Source organism: Magallana gigas, chromosome 2, assembly GCF_963853765.1.
Source record: "Magallana gigas chromosome 2, xbMagGiga1.1, whole genome shotgun sequence".
Lineage (NCBI taxonomy): Eukaryota > Metazoa > Mollusca > Bivalvia > Ostreida > Ostreidae > Magallana > Magallana gigas.
The window spans coordinates 24242137-24262879 of NC_088854.1; the positions used below are offsets into that span (position 1 = coordinate 24242137).

The following is a 20743-nucleotide window of genomic DNA, read 5'->3' on the forward strand; positions in this document are numbered from 1 at the left end:
ATTGGTCCTTAATAAATTTTGCCCAGCTTTGATAATTTTGCTTTTCGTTTTCACAAATACAATATGACCAGCCATAAGCAGCTCTTAATATACAATTTTCTGTCTGTAATAATTTAAACCAGAACTTAAACATTCGATATATACGAATAAGATATAAGGGTAGACGCCCAGTCTCGAAATATAACATAGTTGTATTAGTATTTTTCCGGACACCAAGCACAAAGCGTAAAAACTCAAGGTGGACCTTTTCAATATCTTGTCCCTTGTGGGAACCCCAAACTTCACATCCATAATTTAAAATGCTACACACATAGGTATCAAAAACAGAAAACAAAGTACAATGGTTTAAATAAAGCTGATTAATTGTTGATTTGAGAGCAAATATGGCTTTGCGACCTTGTGCCGCTAATTGTTTTTGAGTGGTAAAAAATTTACCGTTATAATTGAACATAACACCTAGATAAACAAAATGGTCCACAATTTCTAAATTTTCACCATTATAAAGCCATTTCTCGTTGGTGCGGTAATTCCCACCATTTCTAAAAATAACCACTTTAGTTTTAGATACATTTACATCAAGGTTCCATTCATTTGTATAGAACTGTAAAATATTCAACATGCTCTGTAGCTCATCAATTGATTCAGAAAACAATACCATATCATCAGCATACATAAGAAGATAAAGACTTAGCAATTGCAGGTCAGTGGGGGCAGTCCCTTTTCCTATAAATTCATTTTCAAGATCATTAACATATAATACAAACAACATGGGAGACAACACTTCTCCTTGTAAAAGACCAACATGATTTTCAAAGAAATTAGAAATATGACCAGAAGATTTAACACACGTTCTAATTCTGGAATACATTGAACGAATTACTTCAAGTAACTTTCCCTGTATACCATAATACTTTAATTTTCTGTACAGTTTCTCCCTATTGATAGAGTCAAAGGCCTTCTTATAATCAACAAAACAACAATAAAACCGTTTTTTAGTTTGCAGCGCTTGTGAAACCAGGCAATGAAGTGCAAAAATTGCTTCTGTAGTACCTAACATAGGTTGAAAACCAAACTGTGCATCTGTGACAATACTATTGGAAGATGCCTATAATATAAGTCTACGGTTCAATATTGAGGTAAACAATTTACAAAAGCAGCTGATAAGACTTATGCCTCGGTAATTGTTGGGGTCATCTGGGTCACCCTTTTTAAAAACAGGAACAATAACTGCATCTGACCATTGTGTAGGAAAATAACCGGATGATAATATACGATTAAAAATACTATGTAAACATGGCATAAGTATACCCTTGAATTCTATAAAATATTCATTCAAAATATAATCAAGACCATGTGATTTGTCTCTTTTGAGATTGTCTATAGCATCTGATATTTCTTTTACAGTAATTTCAGTGTCTAATTCTTCAAACACGGTAGTTCCAGTGTCCACCGGGGGATCGTTATCTGTATCGGTAGTAAATGTAGATAAATCTTCAAAATGTTTTCGGAATAGGTCCAGTTCAATTGATGTATGTTTAGGTTTTCTTTTCCGGAAATGTTTGTAGAATATTTTTGGGTTGTCTTTACGGAGATGATCAAGAAGGTTGCCTTCTTTTCGTAAATACTGGCGTTTAAGTTTTGCTTCTGAACGTTTGTAATTCCTCTTAGCTTCGATTAAGTTCAAATGGTTAACTCTGCTTTTTGTATTATTAAAACGAGTGAGTGCTGATCGATATATCCTGTACTCTTTTCGGAGATCTTCATTAAACCAAGGTTTGTCAGGTGACTTCACACATGAATGAGGTCTCGCTCCACCTGAGTTTTGAACTGGGTTTGGATACCTTTTGTTTATTTCGAAAAAGGGTCGCATAAGGTCACTCAGGCGTGATGTAAACAAATCGACCGATTCGTCAATACTAGACTGGGAATCACACAGGGTATTCTGGAAACATGCCACAAGGTCATCAGAATTCTCTATTAAAGCTGACTGGGCTTGATGAATCATGTCCTGGTTCCAGACGAATTTCGAAGACAATTGGTTTTCACTTTCATTAAGCACAGTTGAATTGCTAATAATTTCTATTTTAGACTTCAGTCTGACATGAAGAGGTGCATGGTCAGAGTACATAGTAAAATTTGCTACAATGAACTGATCAATTTTTGAAAATACATCAGGTGTAGTTATAACATAATCCACAACGCTCATGCCCCTTGGGCCAACAAATGTATAATCTTTATCCATACCCAAATTATGACGCCCATTTAAAATTCTTAATCCACTACTTTTACATAATGATAATAACTTGTTACCCAAATCATTGATGACCATGTCAGGATTAGTTCTACTTTGAAGACGTGTGTCTAAACCATAAAATAAAACTTCACTTAAATCTCTCAAAACATCATCATGTAGTATATCATACATTATAAAATCATTTGCATTTGCAGTTCTTGCATTAGTGTCACCAATCAACATCACTTTTCCAAAAGTCAAATATTTAACAATTTGGTTTTCTAGCTCACTAAATATATCACAATCATAAGCTTGGTAAAAAGTTGAACTGCTTGGTGGTATATACACACATGCTAAATACAAATCTTCAGAACTATCTAATAGACATTTATCAAGCTTAAGCCATATTATAGTGTCACACATATTTTCAAGAAAAGATACATAATGCTTAAGTTTTTCACGAATTAGAATAACACAACCACCTCCTTGTTTTGATTTTGAGCGCATTCTTGGAAAAACAAAGCTATGAAATCCTTCCACGTCAATTGAGAAATTATTTTCTATCCAACATTCCGTAAGGAGAACGATGTCATATGAGAGAATGTAACACTGGAATTTTTTATCACTGAATTTACTGGCAAAACCCCCGTTTATGTTCCAGCTGATTATCTTCACGAAATCATCCTCCGATTGCCCCTAAGCTTCACCTCTGCCGTTTCCAGCGTCCTCTGTAAGTATGTCCGCAGGCTCGTCATCCTCGGGATCGTCTCTGCCAGCCTCTGTGTTAATGGTGTTTCCTGTCTCTCCCATGTATAGTTTGCCGTCAATGAATAGTTTGTCGTATTTCAATACAGCCCTTCTATTTTCCTCCAATGCTTTTCTCAATATAGGCATTAAAGCCTTTCGTTTCTCAACGATTTCTTTAGGAAATTGTTCTCGTATGTTGTACTGCTTGTTTTTGAGCATGTATCCATGCATGCACGATATTAACCTCACTCGACATACTATAGCTAAGGTCAGAGCACGTCCAAAAGATTTGCAGATAATTACAGAATAAAATCTTGACATTCTTCCTTATAAGTGATAATGGAATAAATACTTTTTAAATTAAATTTCACAGGCTTTTTCCATACATACAGTACCGTCAACGCGGATCCCGTATTTGACCGCGCTCCCCCCGCGGTTATTTAATCCTTTCCGCGTTACACCATCGCGGTTAATTCATCGCGGTCCTCGCTGCAGCCATGTTTAAACCGCGGCGGTGTGACCTACCGTTGTACAAGGTGATCGGAGATTTTTACCTGTATGCTATTAGACAATAAGACGGCCACCTAACACTGAGAGTCATTATATACTGGCCATGTCTGATGTATTGTTTTCATTTCACATATTAAAATGATTACGTATTTTAAATGCACGTTTTCAAAACTCCTTATCAATTATTTTAGAGATATTTTAATTAAAGAATCATCTGCACCCGTAATAATTTTCATGTAACTGTTGATATACCTATTATTTCAAAAATATTTAGTCATTTCTATAATGTAATCTACATGACGGAGAGTGTTAGAACTATAAAACATTATTTTTCGATTTTTTAATGATTTTAAACATTTCCGACTACAAAAATGTTTTAATCCATATCAGTATGTAGCTCGTTTTACGACACTCTCTCGATGCTCAAGTCAATTAATCTAGTCCGTGACAGGCACATGCTACACGGAGAACGTATACCTACGGTCAACGGCATGATATGAAAATTTTACTCAACCCTTAAAATACTTAATTATATTGACATAATTTTATGTGAATTCAATATGAAGCTACAACACAAATGTACATGTAGTATCAGCTGCGAAAACCGTTTTTCGTAACCGCCCCCTCCACCTCTTCAACGTTTTAATGACTGGGAAAGTACATGTAAATTGTACTTGACTTTAGTCCCAATTGTTTAACACAAAGGAGTGAAACCATTGACGGGAAATCACTCTACGCTTGAATGCACAGAATACACTGGTACATGTACATATGAGACAGGTGGATAATCCGTGTAACGAGTGACCATCAGGAATTTCATTTGTTTTTAAACAATTTTACTAACAGTAATAACAAGAGAGAGAGAGAGAGAGAGAGAGAGAGAGAGAGAGAGAGAGAGAGAGAGAGAGAGACTGCATGTCGATACTCAAGACAATTAACCTAGTCCGTGACAAGCACACGCTACGCGGTGTACGTATACCATACGATCAACGGCAAAATATGAAAATTTTACTTTACCCTTAAAATATAAAAAGATATTGATATCATTTTATGTGTGTTGAATATGAAACTACTACACATATGTCGTATCTGTAGCGAATTATAACGTTTTTTTGTACCCCCCTTTCCAACATTAGATGACTGTCAAAGTTAACTGTATTTGTCCCAATTGTTTTACACAAAGGTGTGAAACCATCGCACTGACAGGAAATCACTCTTTGCTTGAGCGCACAGAATACACGGGTATGAGGCAGGCGGATATTCCTTGCAACAAGTGACAGCCAGGAATTTTACCCGAATATCAAACAATTTATTTAACAGTAACAATAAATAATTGTTTCGTTTTACTGCCTTCTTAAACTATAAAAGGTGTTTAACATGTCTCTTCCCCCGAAAAGAGAGAGAGAGAGAATTAGTTTTCTTTTTAAATAACGTTGTATACGAACTAAACTTCACAAACACAGTGTCGTGCATTAAATTAAACATCATAAACAGTGTTAAATACTTTATTGTTAGACAAACTTCTTTTTTTCCTTTACCCGAAGACTAATAGAACGAAACTGTTTTCCTTTATCAAGGAAGAAGCACGTGGTGCAGCTCGCGGGCTGATTTGATTGACAGGTGAAGCACGTGGACTCAGACTGAAACTGCATATTGGATTCAATCACAATGTCTTTTATAAATACTAAACTTAGAAAATGTTTATATTAGTATATTTCAATTGAATGCAGTGGCGTCGGGGGGGGGGGGGGGGGGGCTAAAGAGCATTACTCTCTCTCTCTCTCTCTCTCACACACACATAAACAGGTCGAGACCACTATATTTTGTGACGTCGGCATAAATTTGCATACTAAATTAGGCATCTGTTTACTTTTATCGACAAACCAATCAGGTGAATGAGTTGCAAGGCATTGTGGGCTACTACAAGTTTCAGTGTATACAAAGCCTATTGAAAATATATACCATATTTTGAATTGTCCTTTGGAAATTAAGTTTGAATGATTTTTCAGAATTTATGAAAGTTATATGGACAATTATGTCTGAACTTCAATTTCTATGCTCACATTTAAAAAATATTGCATATGAGGACTTATATCAGCCTATTTAAATACCCCATTGTCAATGTTCAAAAGAGAGGTACGTCCTATTGAATTAAAAGCAGTGAGTACTGTTTTTTCACGTGATACCCCATATTTGGGACAACATTAGTAGAACGCGCGTTGATATTTTCTTCAGGGACAATCATCAGAATGCTTAACGGACAAACTACTTTATGCTGCATATAGCTTGCGCTTCTGCGTTTGTAATTGCATTGACATGACTACTGATATGGGCAAATTGAAAACTAGAACTCTTTTCTAAACAATAGTATTTTTGAAGTTCTACCGAGACCATCACAATGCATTTTCAAGAAATGATTTTAATAATTATTTTATTGTTAAATGATTTGAGAGTGTGACATTTAGTGGCTGCATCTGCAATGTCCATTTATGCAGTGATGTCTTCCTCCATTATGGCATCTGCCATGGCAATCACCATTGTCGGTACAACCTCCTGATGAATGAGAATCAACATATCATTTTAGCTAGTCTTTTTTGTTGAGAAGTATTATACAGAAAGAACTGAAAAGAGACCCACCTGTGCCCCCGGCAGCGGTAGTACAGGTACACTGACTATCTACACAGTGGAGTTCAGCGCCACCGGAACAGGTAGTGGTGGTACAGTCACTAAGCCTGCTGCACGTCTCGGCATACACTGAAAGTATATTAAGTTTTGATTTGTACAATGGAGTCAAGATGTAAAGATTCCACTCGTGAACACATTACCCGCGTAACAGTTTTTTTTTATGCTGAAAGAAAAAAAAAAGAAAAAATGTACAGTTTGTCACTTCTGTTTGGCATGAAATGGGTGAAATTTAAAAAAAATAGTTAGAAAAATTTATATACATCTATACTATAATTTTTTTTTACATAAGATTTAGGGAGAGAAACTACGCAATCAATTTACAGTTCAACTATCTTATTCAGTGCTCTATCATTTACCATAAATATGCATGTTCAACCTACATATACCTTGAGTAACATTTCATGAAGTCCAAAGATTATTCTTTCGTTATTCCTCAATCCTTGAGAATAGTTTTTAATAAAAAATCTTTTCTGAACATTTTTTAATGATCAAATACCATTTAAACTATTGAATATCGCTACTCTTGGATTGTAAGAACACATACGGATGGACAATACCTGCAACAAGAACGACGGCGAGAATGAATACGGTCTTCATGATGGTAGGATATAATCTCTCTGCTACCAGACTTTAACTTATTTATATTCTAGGGGGCTGGGTCAAGGGTCTAAACTAGAAGCATGCTCGTTTTAGATAATCTTTAGATAATAAAAGTGCATTTACCGTGAATTGTTCGCAATTCAAAAATATACGACTGTGAAACATTTTGTATACATGTAACTGCAAAATACGATACAATCAGATCGAAATTATTTACCAAATACTGACCACATGTGACTGCCAACATGCTAGATACTAATTAAGTATGATGGCATGAGAGAATAATATGTCGACATGCAATTTATTTTTGTCGACATCGAGGTAAATATGTTTTCATATAGCCGAGTTATGTTGCCATGATTTAAAAATAATTTGACATCAAATTGTTTACGTCAACCTGCAACTTATTTATGTTGACATGCATCTTAATTATTTAGGCATGCGATGTGGCATATATAATTATATAAGGTAATAGTGTCATAATGAATGCTTTTCATTTTATTCGGGTAATGAAACTATGCAGTTAAACTACAATTTAACAGTCCAATTCTACACATTACTAACTCACATGACTGTGCATTCATCTATTGTAACTCTTAGATACAGTGTGTTCTATAATTGTTACTTTGAAACTTTTAAATCTATAAAACAAGCTGTGTATAGGTATTCTTTCGTATTTTTTTTACAATCAAATCTACTTCCTGTAGTATGTGTAACACGTACAATAGGACGGGCTATACGGGGCAATATTATTCTCACAGATAATTTAAAATACTTATTATGAAGATGAAGCCAATATCGCAAAAATTGATAAAGTAATGGGCTGGTAATAAAGTGATATAGCATTGAATAAAGTAAATAAACGAACCTTTCAAGATAATAGATATATCGCTTAAATAAATGATTTTATGCACAATTATTGAACAATACCTGCAACAATAACGATGGCGAGGATAAATAAAGTCTTCATGATGATAGAATAGATTGGTTGTCTTTTCTTTTACCAGGCATGATCTTATTTATATCCTAGGGGAAGGTCAAAGATCTAAAGAAACGTGCTAGTTTCAGGAGACATTTAGATAATAAAGCTTAGTGCAGTCATCATGAACTGTTTCCAAATCAAAAATACATGAGGTGTAGCTATGATTTCACATTTATAAATACAGCTTACTCAACTTATATTGAACTCGCTTATTTTGAAATTCCGCTTATTTTGAAATAGAAATAAATCCCCAGTTTTTGCCTCTCATATTCTTTGCATTGATTTCACGGATATAATGAAATCGGTTATTTTGAAATATCGCTTATATTGAAGCAACTGATCGGTCCCCAAAGGTGATAATTAGTTGTTTTTATAACGGTTATATTGAAGTACTCCCTGGCGGCTGTCGTCACGGTTGGTGACAGTAATTATGCCAGACTGACCGGTTGAGATACAAAGGTGTGAATTGATAAATTCTCTTCATGTGTGTTTTTATACTTTTATTAAAAAGTAAAATTTATACACTGTTTAATTTTTTGTTTTTACGAATAAGGATGTATTGAGGCTAGACGTAATATGGAAACTCCACGGAAAAGAAATACCTTATCTCCGGACGCTAAATACAAACTAGTTATGGCTATTCATGAAAGAACAAAGCCTTATTCGAAATAGCTAAGGATTTTGAGATTATCGCGTGTACACTTACGATGATATACAAGCAGCGTTCAGCAATATTTGAAGCGTTTGAGTGTGGTGATTTTTCTCTAACGTTTTTCTAAAACGTAAAATAATGCGACCCGAGATTATGATGAGGTTTAAAATAGCAACAAAACGAAACTTACAAAACTTTCGGATATAATTTTAATCAAACTTTCAAGGACTAATGTTCTATGTAATCTGTTTATTGTAATAGATAAATGATGATCTAATAATTTGTTCGGGTTTGGTTTTCTATGCTTACATCGGGATTGAACTTTCAAAAATGGCGGCTTCACGTCAGTCAATTTCGCTTATATTGAAATACGGATATATTGAAATAATTTGCATGGTCCCCTGAATTTCAATATATCCGGAGTAGGCTGTATCTTGAATTCGTGCAAAATGTGAGAAATTACGTCTGACCTACAATATTAAACCGGCAAATTGACAAGCTGACAAGTCTGAAATGTGAAACTTATCTAGGTGGTTAATATTTAGTTCATGTTTAGTTCCATATGTTTCCTTTCTTCAATGATCAATAAATGTACATCAAAGTATTTATTAATTTTATAATGTAACAAATGAAAATTAAATTACGAGTTAATAATATTTTGAGATACAGGTAATGGTACATGTATTACAAAATTTTAACAAACTTTGTCTATGTTTTCATTGCTCTATAACAAGTTAAAGACTGTGCTAGTCACATATATTATATTCGGTGTGTTACAAATCTGCCAATCAATTCAGTATAAAAATTAAGAAAATAACACATATTGTTTGGATATGTCATGAAGGTATACAATTAGAACTAACAGAAGGCATTCAAATGCAGAAAAATCATTATCAAAAGTTGGTACGAAATTATTTAAATGTTAAGATCCGCCTCCTACCAATAAACCAAACAAACACCACTAACAACAACAACAATCCCCACCCGCGCACCATTAATTTCAATGCTATAATTTTTTTCGGTGTTTTGATAAAGGTAAACATTGGATTAGAATTATGACTTTTAACATTACTTTGCAATAAATCAAATAAATTGATATTGTTATTGGAAATGCATAGTTAACTAGGAATGCCTAGTCTATTAATCGAAGGATATAGTTGAGTACAAATAGTTGAGTTATCGTTGATTTTTTTGAAACCTTGTCCCTTTCAAATAAAATAATGCTATTGTCACATAAATTGTATCTCAAACATTTTAAAACTTATAATTATGTAATAAATAGATTTGGTTTGAATTAAGTTAGCAAATAACCTCGCCTTTTCTTGTGATGTTTAAACATAATTGAACTACATTTCATTCCAGACAACTCAAAAGAGTACTGTTTTATTTAAAGTAATTGTCAGTCAACAATTGAAGTTAAATGGTTATAAAAACAAACGCCTTCAGATAATTATTGATATGATAAATTGTTGAATAAACAAACGTCGAATCAAGGAATAAACTTTACAGTAACTTTACAGTAAGATGTATTTTAGCCGTCATTATCATAAACAATACAGGGTACTTCCACATTATTCTTGAAAATGTCACTTAAGTACCCCTTGCTAAGATAAGATTTTAAAATCCCTGTTCTAAACGTATTTTGAACATGTGTAGAATTACAAAATTGCAAAATATTCAGTAAGATTCATTTAGTATAAACAATAAACCATGCACAAGACACAAGACACTGAATTCATTGAGGGATCTATTTGCATAAAAAGGTAGGTATCATTGCAAACAATACCACCCACCCCACACCCCCCACCCCCCCCCCCCCCAAAAAAAAAAACCCAAACAAACAAAAAAAACGTAGTTGAGCTGATTTTGTACATGTATTTTTTTTGCAATAGTCGCTGATTTCATGAATAGCCAAAGAATGAATTTATTTGTTTATATCTACACACACTTTTCTGTTAGTTACTCTTAAATAATCAATTAAAAGAAAGTAAAATAGGTGTAATAATTGCTATTGCCGAGAAGAAATTACGTTAATATGCATGTTTTATTGATGGCTTCAATATTTCCTAATTAGCGTAATGTCAACAAGTCTTAAGGAATGAATCTCACCCATACTTCTTGTATTTTAGAAATTCTTGAAATTGTCACATAGTTGAACAGACAATATCACCAAGTGATAGCATCAGTTTAATTTATTTTTGACCACCTTGTTTTTACAGCAAGATCAGGACACGGTCACTATCGTTTCATTCAACCTAAAGAATGCTAAAGAAAGACGTAGTAATTCATATGAGTTATTCATATGATGCTGGTGTCTATTATAACATAAAAAGTTTCTTTTCTACAATAAAATAATGAATACCCACAATGTTGCTAAACTGAAATAAATATTCATACAAAAACTGATATCACTTAGCCAGCATTTCCTCTAGTGTTTTAAAGACGCAAATTAAAATACCGAGCTGGATAACAATTCCCGTGGTATTTTTGCACTCGTTTAGGCTGTATATATATAAAAAATCAAATATGCAATATGATAAACCACTGCTTAAAGAGTATATAACCACCTTTGTTATCATTGTATTTCTCCTGTCAGGTGAGATATAATTACGTTTCAAAATTAAATTCCTACAGGAATATAATTACAACCACGTACTATTTGAAATTTCCTATCAGAATACAAGAACTTCCTATGGAATATTCAATTCCGATAGGATTTGAAATAATCCAATGGAAGTCTTAAGTTCCTGTAAGAAAACTAACTGTCTGTAGCAAATTCCTACAGGAAATCTTATTTTCCTATAGGAATTAAATTTCCTATAGGTGTTTTAAAAAAATCCTGTCGGATTGTCAATATTTCCTGTCGGAGAATCATTTCTCCTATGAGAATTATCATTTTCTTATGGGATATTAATCTTTAAAGGTAAATATCTTTTCTGTCAGGTGAAACATGCTAAAAACAAAGTAGTTATGAAGTGGTTGTATACACTCTAGACAATGGTCTATCATTCGGTATATATGGATATTTCCAAAAATGCATCTAGAATGGATGAAAAATGCCACCTTGACACTGGCACTGGTACTGCACCGGCACAGTGTTAAAACTCCAGTTGGCCTTTCTTATCATAAAATGATTGTGTTTGCCTGGTGTGGATTCAGTTAACTTTTCATTATATTACTTGTCTGAGCAACGCGTCTCATGTGACATACATTCAGGAAAGTTCGACAAGACTATAAATGCCATGAGCCTCCATAACGATTGTTATTTCTGATTGTAATCTTTACCCTTACTGATAAGAATATACCGATGAACAATCGCATGTGAAACGTAAACGGGTCTTGCCCGATTTGCTTAATTTCATATCATACATATCCTCTATTGTACGAGGAGCTGTCCATTTTATTTCATTTTTACTCATTGAAAAGAAAGGGTCATAACTCTGGACTGTTTATGCGTCTACAATGGAGTAAATACCGATTCCTTTTGTTAATTTGATGTCCGATAAAAATTCAATGGAGAAATTGCTAATACTTTCAAGGGATTGTGATAAGAAAGAATTTCATTTAAGGAATGAGTTTAAATTATATTCCTGTGTTATATGATATAACAAACCTTGGGAGACTTTAAGCTTTATAAATCGCTAAGAAGTTTATAAAAAAAAGCGTAAACGGTCCGAAATTAAGTTATATTCGTATTGCCTAGATATAATTTTCTAATTATTGTTCATTATGAAATTTTCTACACTTACAATTAAAAAATAAAGAGAATATGTTCCTAACTAAAATTTGACGTCGTGTTGATTTATACGATTTGCCCTATGTCATATTGTGGCGTAGTAGTAGTTATATATTCTACGATATTATTTTTTTAATATGTTTAAAAGGGATTTGGAACAAACATCAGCAACGGAATCCGATTGATTGAAGCACAGACTGCTTTTTTGATGTCTAGATGTCAAACGTTTGTCTTTGTTAACCAAAAAACAATTTGTATTGCGATTTGCCTAAATGATGAATGTTGATGGTAAAATCCCTTGATTTGATTTAAAAAAAATTGAAAGAAGTGATTTACTCGTAAATAATAATAAACCACATGTTTTTCATTACTTTGACATATCAAGAGAAGGTTTCATTTGGCCCTGGTAAATGTTGCTCTCTACCAATTATCTGGTCTTTATCCACATGGCAAGAAAGAGTTTGCATCAGTTCGTGTTGCTGAATGCTACTAGCTAGCACAATATTTAAAAGATCTCTTCATCTGCGATTATGGATAATACAATTTTAAATACGATTTAAAAAAATCAGAAACAAGAAGATTTTATCTTCCAGGAATACCTGATTCACTTGCAAGCATTTTATTAATTATTTTTGTTCTTTCAAATATATGTAATTGGTTAAATTGGGATAAACAAACAATGATTGAAAAAAAAATGTTACAATGTAGGTAGCTTGTGTAAATTTATTATGAATACAATGTTTAAAAAAAGTGTGTGCATCGACAGCGTCCATCAATGCAATGATGACTTAAAAAATGATCGCATCTTCCGTGGCAATCATTAGCATTCACGCATGCTCCTGCAAGTAAGAATAGATATGGCATATTCATTTACTGTTCTTTTTATTATATACACGTTTTTAAAGTTAGCAGATAAGTCTATATACCATCTCCTCCAGCAGCGGTGGTACATGTGCACTGGCCATCGATACAATGGAGTTCGGCTCCTGAGCCGCAGGAAGTTTGTGAACAGTCACCTGGAGCTTTGCAGGTTTCGGCGTACACTAGAATAATTATCATGCCATTCATTACGGAACAATGTACTTATCCAAGATAGTATTAAAAGAAAAATCTTCACATATGAATAGAAAATAAAAAAAAATATTTAAAAAACAATATTTATAAAAAACTTTTTATGTATCTTTTTCATGAATTACATGTTTTATAAAGGTTTTCCTAAGAGAAACCCGAGTTCATATGAAAATGGGAATTAAATAAAATTCTTTAAAAACACGTAGAATGAATAATGCGATGGAAAGGATGTAATTGGAAACTTCTCCATTCAAAAACTCAACAAAAACATCTAATAGTTGAACATAAACCCATCACATTTTAATTAACAATTTATTTCATAATTAAAGGAACATAGGGTTTTTGTAAGTTGTGTTTTACATGTAACTATACATATTGTCATGGTATTTAAAGAAAACGTTAACAAAGGTACAAACTTTTTTCTGATACACTTCTTGTTTTAATGGTAAAGATTGGTAAGTAAATTTGTATTTCATTTACAAGAAAAAATTCTACCGATCATCCTCTTTCTGACGGTAAAACATCAACAACCTAAACAAAACCTTCATATTTCTATTGAGTCTTGCTGTTACTACTTTACTTCTAAGATATATAATGTATTTAAATTCTAGTACAAAAAAAAAAGAGAATTTAATCAAAAATAATTTTATTTATTTAAATCAATTTTTAAAACTTTATAAATTTTTGTTAAAGTAGGTCGTGAATTGAAGAGGACGACGTTCAATGCATCTATAAATTGTTCAATTTGTCTTTCTTTCATTCGTTTTTGTATTAAATTTGATGTAAAATGTAGAAAAAAAATCTTTTATATGTAATGGTACAATGAATTAGGCAATCTAAGCAATGAAGACTTTTTATTTTACAGTTTTTCGTCCGATAGCCTTTGAATTTACATTGACAAGAGAAAAAAGCCGTAAAAGGATGCTAAAGCAAAACCTAAGCGCTGTTCCTCGAAAACTTATCTTAAACGTAAAGCGTAATTGAAAAACGGTAAAGATTCCAATTGTTCCACAATGGTGTTATCTAAGGCAAATGATAACCTATTAAAACAACAAAAGAAACTCTACCTGCCACAAGAACACAAGCCAAGACAAGGACGACCTTCATTATGGATAAGACTGTAGAATGTGTGTGTTGCCTATGACGTGGTGCCATTTATATGATCTTAGTAAAAGCTCGTGTTTCTGAATGGAACACGTTCTTGATAACAGAGCACATAAGAGAACACGGACTGCAGACAATTTATTTCATTTTTACTCATTGAAAAGACAGGGTCATAACTCTGGACTGTTTATGCATCTACATTGGAGTAAATACCGATTTCTTTTGTTAATTTGATGTCCGATAAAAATTCAATGGAGAAATTGCTAATACTTTCAAAGGATTGTGACAAGAAAAAATTTCATTTAAGGAATGAGTTTAAATTATATTCCTGTGTTATATGATATAACAAACCTTGGGAGAGTTTATGCTTTATAAATCGATAAGAAGTTTATAAAAAAAAGCGTAAACGGTCCAAAATTAAGTTAAAATAGTATTGCCTAGATATGAATTTTTAATTATTGTTCATAATGAAATTTTCTACATTTACAATAAAAAAAATAAAGAGAAAATGTTCCTACCTAAAATTTGACGTCGTGTTGATTAATATAATTTGCCCTACGTCATATTGTGGCGTAGTAGTAGTTATATGTTCTACGATATTATTTTTTAATATGTTTAAATGACTGCGAACGATAGCATTGTCTAGCCGCCTAACTAAAAGTCATTTTTTGAAAGTTGTCTAATTAAAGTTATTTTTTTTATAATAATGTAAATATTTATGTATGTTTTCATTAAATATAAATGATTTGGTCAAACAAAGAGAGATAACTTTGTATTTTGGGTTAAAATAGCTCATTTTCTAATAGAAAATAATGGAAAACGGAAATATTTTTAAAAATCTCCCCCCCCCCTGTGAAACAAAAATTCCTCTTGAGGGGTTTTAATTATTGTTATCTAGCATATTTTTACCGAAGGGTTGGCTGTTTCACGGGGAGGGGGGGGGGGACATATGTCTACAGACCGAAATACATTCCAAACAAAGAATTTTGCTTTGTAATTTTTCAAAAAATAATTAATAGATATGAATTAAAATGAAATTTTACTTTAATATCTATCGTAAATATGTTATTATTAAATTTTTATGCAAATATTGGCCGCTAAATAATATTTTCCTCACTCATAGAGACCGATTTCAATGAAATTTTTTAGACCCCGCGTTAGCAAAACTTTTGTTTAAAAATAAATAATTTGATTACAAATATTTTGATATAAATTGATTAGGATTTGATTATACTTTTAATAAGTTGAAAACTTAGTTTTTGAATATCTGACAGAAATTCCGAAATATTTGGATGTAAAACCTAGGCGGGAAACGGGCGTAAGCGTTCGCAGTTCTTAGGGGTTTGGAACAAACATCAGCAACGGAATCCGATTGATTGAAGCACAGACTGCTTTTTTATGTCTAGATTTCAAACTTTTTTCTTTGTTAACCAAAAAACAATTTGTATTGCGATTTGCCTAAATGATGAATGTTGATGGTAAAATCCCTCAATTTGATTTTTAAAAAAATTAAAAGAAGTTATTTACTCGTAAATAATAATAAATCACATGTTTTTCATTACTTTGACATATCAAGAGAAGGTTTCATTTGGCCCTGGTAAATGTTGCTCTCTACCAATTATCTGGTCATTATCCACATGGCAAGAAAGATTTTGCATCAGTTCGTGTTGCTGAATGCTACTAGCTAGCACAATATTGAAAAGATCTCTTCATCTGCGATTATAGATAATACAATTTTAAATACGATTTTAAAAAATCAGAAACAATAAGATTTTATCTTCCAGGAATACCTGATTCACTTGCAAGCATTTTATCAATTATTTTTGTTCTTTCAAATACATGTAATTGGTTAAATTGGGATAAACAAACAATGATTGAAAAAAAATGTTACAATGTAGGTAGCTTGTGTAAATTTATTATGAATACAATGTTTAAAAAAAGTGTGTGCATCGACAGCGTCCATCAATGCAATGATGACGTTCAAAACGATCGCATCTTCCGTGGCAATCATCAGCATTCACGCATGCTCCTGCAAGTAAGAATAGATATGGCATATTCATTTACTGTTATTTTTATTATATACACGTTTTTAAAGTTAGCAGATAAGTCTGTATACCATCTCCTCCAGCAGCGGTGGTACATGTGCACTGGCCATCGATACAATGGAGTTCGGCTCCTGAGCCGCAGGAAGTTTGTGAACAGTCACCTGGAGCTTTGCAGGTTTCAGCGTACACTAGAATAATTATCATGCCATTCATTACGAAACGATGTACTTATCCAAGATAATATTAAAAGAAAAATGTTCACATATGAATAGAAAATAAAATAAATATTTAAAAAAACAATATTTATAAAAATCTTTTATGTATCCTTTTCATGAATTACATGAATTACATGTTTTATAAAGGTTTTCCTAAGAGAAACCCGAGTTCATATGAAAATGGGAATTAGATAAAATTCTTTTAAAACACGTATAATGAATACTGCGATGGAAAGGATGTAATTGGAAACTTCCCATTCAAAAACTCAACAAAAACATCTAATAATTGAACATTAACCTATCACATTTAAATTAACAATTTATTTCATAATTAAGGGAACATAGGGTTTTTGTAAGTTGTGTTTAAACTATACATATTGTCATGGTATTTAAAGAAAACGTTAACAAAGGTACAAACTTTTTTCTGATACACTTCTTGTTTTAATGGTAAAGATTGGTAATTAAATTTGTATTTCATTTACAAGAAAAAACTCTACCGATCATCATCTTTCTGAGGGTAAAACATCAACAACCTGAACAAAACCTTCAGATTTTTATTGAGTCTTGCTGTTACTACTTTACTTCTAAGATATATAATGTATTTAAATTTTTGTACGATAAAAAAAAGAGAATTTAATCAAAAATAATTTTATTTATTTTAAATCAATTTTTAAAACTTTAAAATTTTTTGTTATAGTACGTCATGAATTGAAGAGGACGACGTTCAATGCATCTATAAATTGTTCAATTTGTCTTTCTTTCATTCGTTTTTGTATTAAATTTGATGTAAAATGTAGGAAAAAAAATCTTTTATATGTAATGGTACAATGAATTTGGCAATCTAAGCAATGAAGACCTTTTATTTTACAGTTTTTCGTCCGATAGCCTTTGAATTTACATTGACAAGAGAAAAAAAGCCGTAAAAGTATGCTAAATCAAAACCTAAGCGATGTTCCTCGAAAACGTATCTTAAACGTAAAACGTAATTGAAAAACGGTAAAGATTCCAATTGTTCCACAATGGTGTTATCTAAGGCAAATGATAACCTATTAAAACAACAAAAGAAACTCTACCTGCCACAAGAACACAAGCCAAGACAAGGACGACCTTCATTATGGATAAGACTGTAGAATGTGTGTGTTGCCTATGACGTGGTGCCATTTATATGATCTTGGAAAAAGCTCGTGTTTCTGAATGGAACACGTTCTTGATAACAGGGCACATAAGAGAACACGGACTGCGGACACCTCAAACTCACCCACTTCCTCGGGTCACGCGAAATATCTTACCTAATTTAAAGACATACTGTGTACAGGGAATTATTTGCCTTCGTTTAAATTTCGCCCCTATTTACAGGGCTTTACTAAAAGCAAAGTCCTGGCTTTGTGCAGACAATCGCTAATGTTACTGTAAATAGCATACCTTCAAAAGTAAATCAAACAAAAAACCCAAACAGCATCGACGTAAAAGCTTCTGTTATACCAAATAATTACACAGAGAATTATACTTTTTAAAAATCTATTTGTTTTTTTGTTGTTGCTTTGAACGAATTTAGCGACGACTGGATTTTATGTATTCTTATTTTTTACGTGTTTCAAAACCAAGAATATCCATTTTGGGCAGATATACAGTGCGTCTAAATTTAAATTAACTACTTAGTAATCCATGTAGCAAAATATTACTACTCGGCTGCACAACGAAGAAATTGGATTGTGTAAGCCTTCTGTCTTACGGATCCAATTGAGGGTCAGCTCAAACTTAGTGATCACAAGTACAGTATTTCTTTCTCAAGCGGTTTTATTAAGCGTGATCGTATAGTTACAACAATTAAAAGCAGCCCAAATCAAGAGTCTCAGAATCTATCTAAGCGGAATCTGTTCAACCTCATTTTACATGGGTATATATAAGGTTTTTTTCTTATGATGGACAATTCTGACTAGTTCGGCCCATTTACGACGATCATGAGTGAACATTTAGTGTTCAAAATTAAGATTAATAGTTTATTCCTAAATAAAGTAACAAAACCGTCAAAACTGCCAATCAAAGAGTCTGGATGTAGGATTTGAGTCTCCGAGTCCTGGGTCTCGGAGTCCCCCACCTAGTATGAGGCATCACTTACTCATAATACGTTCATTCATACATGGCATAAAAGGTTACAAAGGTTAATATATAGAATACACTATACATGACTCAATATAGAGTACCAGAGCTATCGTTGCATACACAGAATCGCCGAATTTGACACTTGTTTTTAAACTCTCAATTTGGATATTATTATGCCCGTATGGTTTAATAACATCATTCAGGAATACTACGCAGTGCTACAAGATTCACAGAGTTCATTCTGTTAATTATCATTAACACCATTCAGTGCGCAGTACCTAGGTACACTTAAATATCATAGTGACCATTATTTAATACTAGCAATTTAAGGTCATAACATGGCTATCTGTTTACAATTGATTTTATAACGCATGTTTCAAAAATCAATGCACTGTTCATTTGTTGATAAACTCTAACAGATATATTTTTGTCAATAGTCGTTGGAAAATTTAGTTGCTCTCGACACTTTGGAGAGAGAGAGAGAGACAGAGAGAGAGAGAGAGAGAGAGAGAGAGAGAGAGAGAGAGAGAGAGAGAGAGAGAGAGAGATTCTTTACTACACACTATGAATAAATTAAAAAAAACCGGTTTTCAGTACTTTTAAGTATTAAAATATTTTGATTGTTCTTTGACAGTAGGCGCGTTTAAGACAAGGCAAAATCAAAACTATTTCTAGAAACTATGTTATCCTGAAAGAGACTCGTTCTAACTGTGTTTGGGTATTATATTCAAGACAAACAAAACTGTTTTCAAGTTCACAATGGTAGAAAACACGGATAAAACAATAATGTATGCAGTTAGTATTTGGTTTCATTTAATAATAACTTAATTAAATCGTTGTCCTCTTTCAAACATTTTTTTTTAATTTTTGGTGCTTCCGCTGGGCATGAAATACCAACATGACCAGTTATTTTTCATTTTGAGATTTAAAATAACGGCGAGTACTCGTCATCAAAGTTAAAAATAGATATTTTCATGAATTTTGATACGCTTTTTATAATAATACCTTATGCTTATTCTGTTTATATGTACAAATGGTGTCTGTATTTGTATGGTACATGTGAATTATAACGTACAGATTTACTGGTCTATGTCTTCGGGCCTTTTTGAGGACAGTTCATTTGTTATGGTGGTCTTGTTCAACTGTTACAATAACTCGCATCCTCGTACAGTTGGTGATTTTTATTTTCCCCCCAAAAACATACATTTTGGTAAAATATTGCAAAATCTGAAAATTCTTAACCAGTGAACGTGTTTTATTCACATTGATATCGACGAGTGTCATATGCCACCTTTGGACACAGAATGCAAAAATAAACTGATTTTAAAGGAAAACTATTTATTGTATGCTAGAATTTGACCCATGCTTACACGGGCTTACACTTCATATGATGTCGGACATTTACGAAATAGATACATCGAAACACCGTATACTGTTGACATTTGCATAACCAAGCTTTAAGCCTACAATTATGCTATTAATTATACTACACTCTGCTGAGTTGGAATAATCTAACTGTGTTTCGAAAAAGACCTTTACTTCACCACAGTTAAAATGCCTCCCATATACCCGTAATGTAGCAGAAAATTGCAGAATCGCTCCAAAACGATTTTGGAGAAAATTAATAAAGCTGCAATGGAAATAACAGTCAAATTGTCCATAACAAACCATTTTGAAGCTGTAATTACCTTAATTTCTTCAAAAAGATTAATTCTATAATTGGAGAATTCAACATTTTTTCAACAACGTTTTTTACACACCATATTGAAATCGAAACTCCGGGTTTTTTTTTTTAGTTATTAAAAATGCACTGTGTTAAAGTTATCTCCCGTATTTTCTTTGATGAACAGAAAAAAAAAATTCTAATGAAAATTCACACGCATTTGTTTTATCGTTTCTGAGTTTATACATGCTAATGTAATATTGTGGAAACATAAAATAAAGAGCCTCCCGTGATAAAGCGTGAATGTAATGCGCATGCGCAAGATTGTAAAATCCAAAAAAATTAAGATAATTTCCGGAATTTTTTGAGGAATTTTCGTTGATTACTAATTAGCGAA

At 32.6% G+C, this 20743-nt stretch overlaps 2 non-coding genes across 3 annotated transcripts; both read right to left on the bottom strand.

Moving 5' to 3' along the window:
- Nucleotides 1–5904: 5904 nt before the first annotated feature.
- LOC117680973 (uncharacterized) lies at nt 5905–7808 on the bottom strand. Of its 2 annotated transcripts, none has more exons than XR_010710180.1 (3): nt 7706–7808; nt 6128–6244; nt 5905–6043 (listed from the first exon to the last, which is right to left on the bottom strand). It is a non-coding gene; the product is annotated as an uncharacterized protein (transcript). The 2 variants fall into 2 exon arrangements; XR_010710176.1 differs by lacking the exon at nt 7706–7808 and adding an exon at nt 6733–6857.
- An 8405-nt stretch (nt 7809–16213) lies between these two features.
- Nucleotides 16214–17799, bottom strand: LOC105321246 (uncharacterized). The gene is made up of 3 exons (XR_898907.4): nt 17654–17799; nt 16437–16553; nt 16214–16349 (listed from the first exon to the last, which is right to left on the bottom strand). It is a non-coding gene; the product is annotated as an uncharacterized protein (transcript).
- Between the last annotated feature and the right edge of the window lie 2944 nt (nt 17800–20743).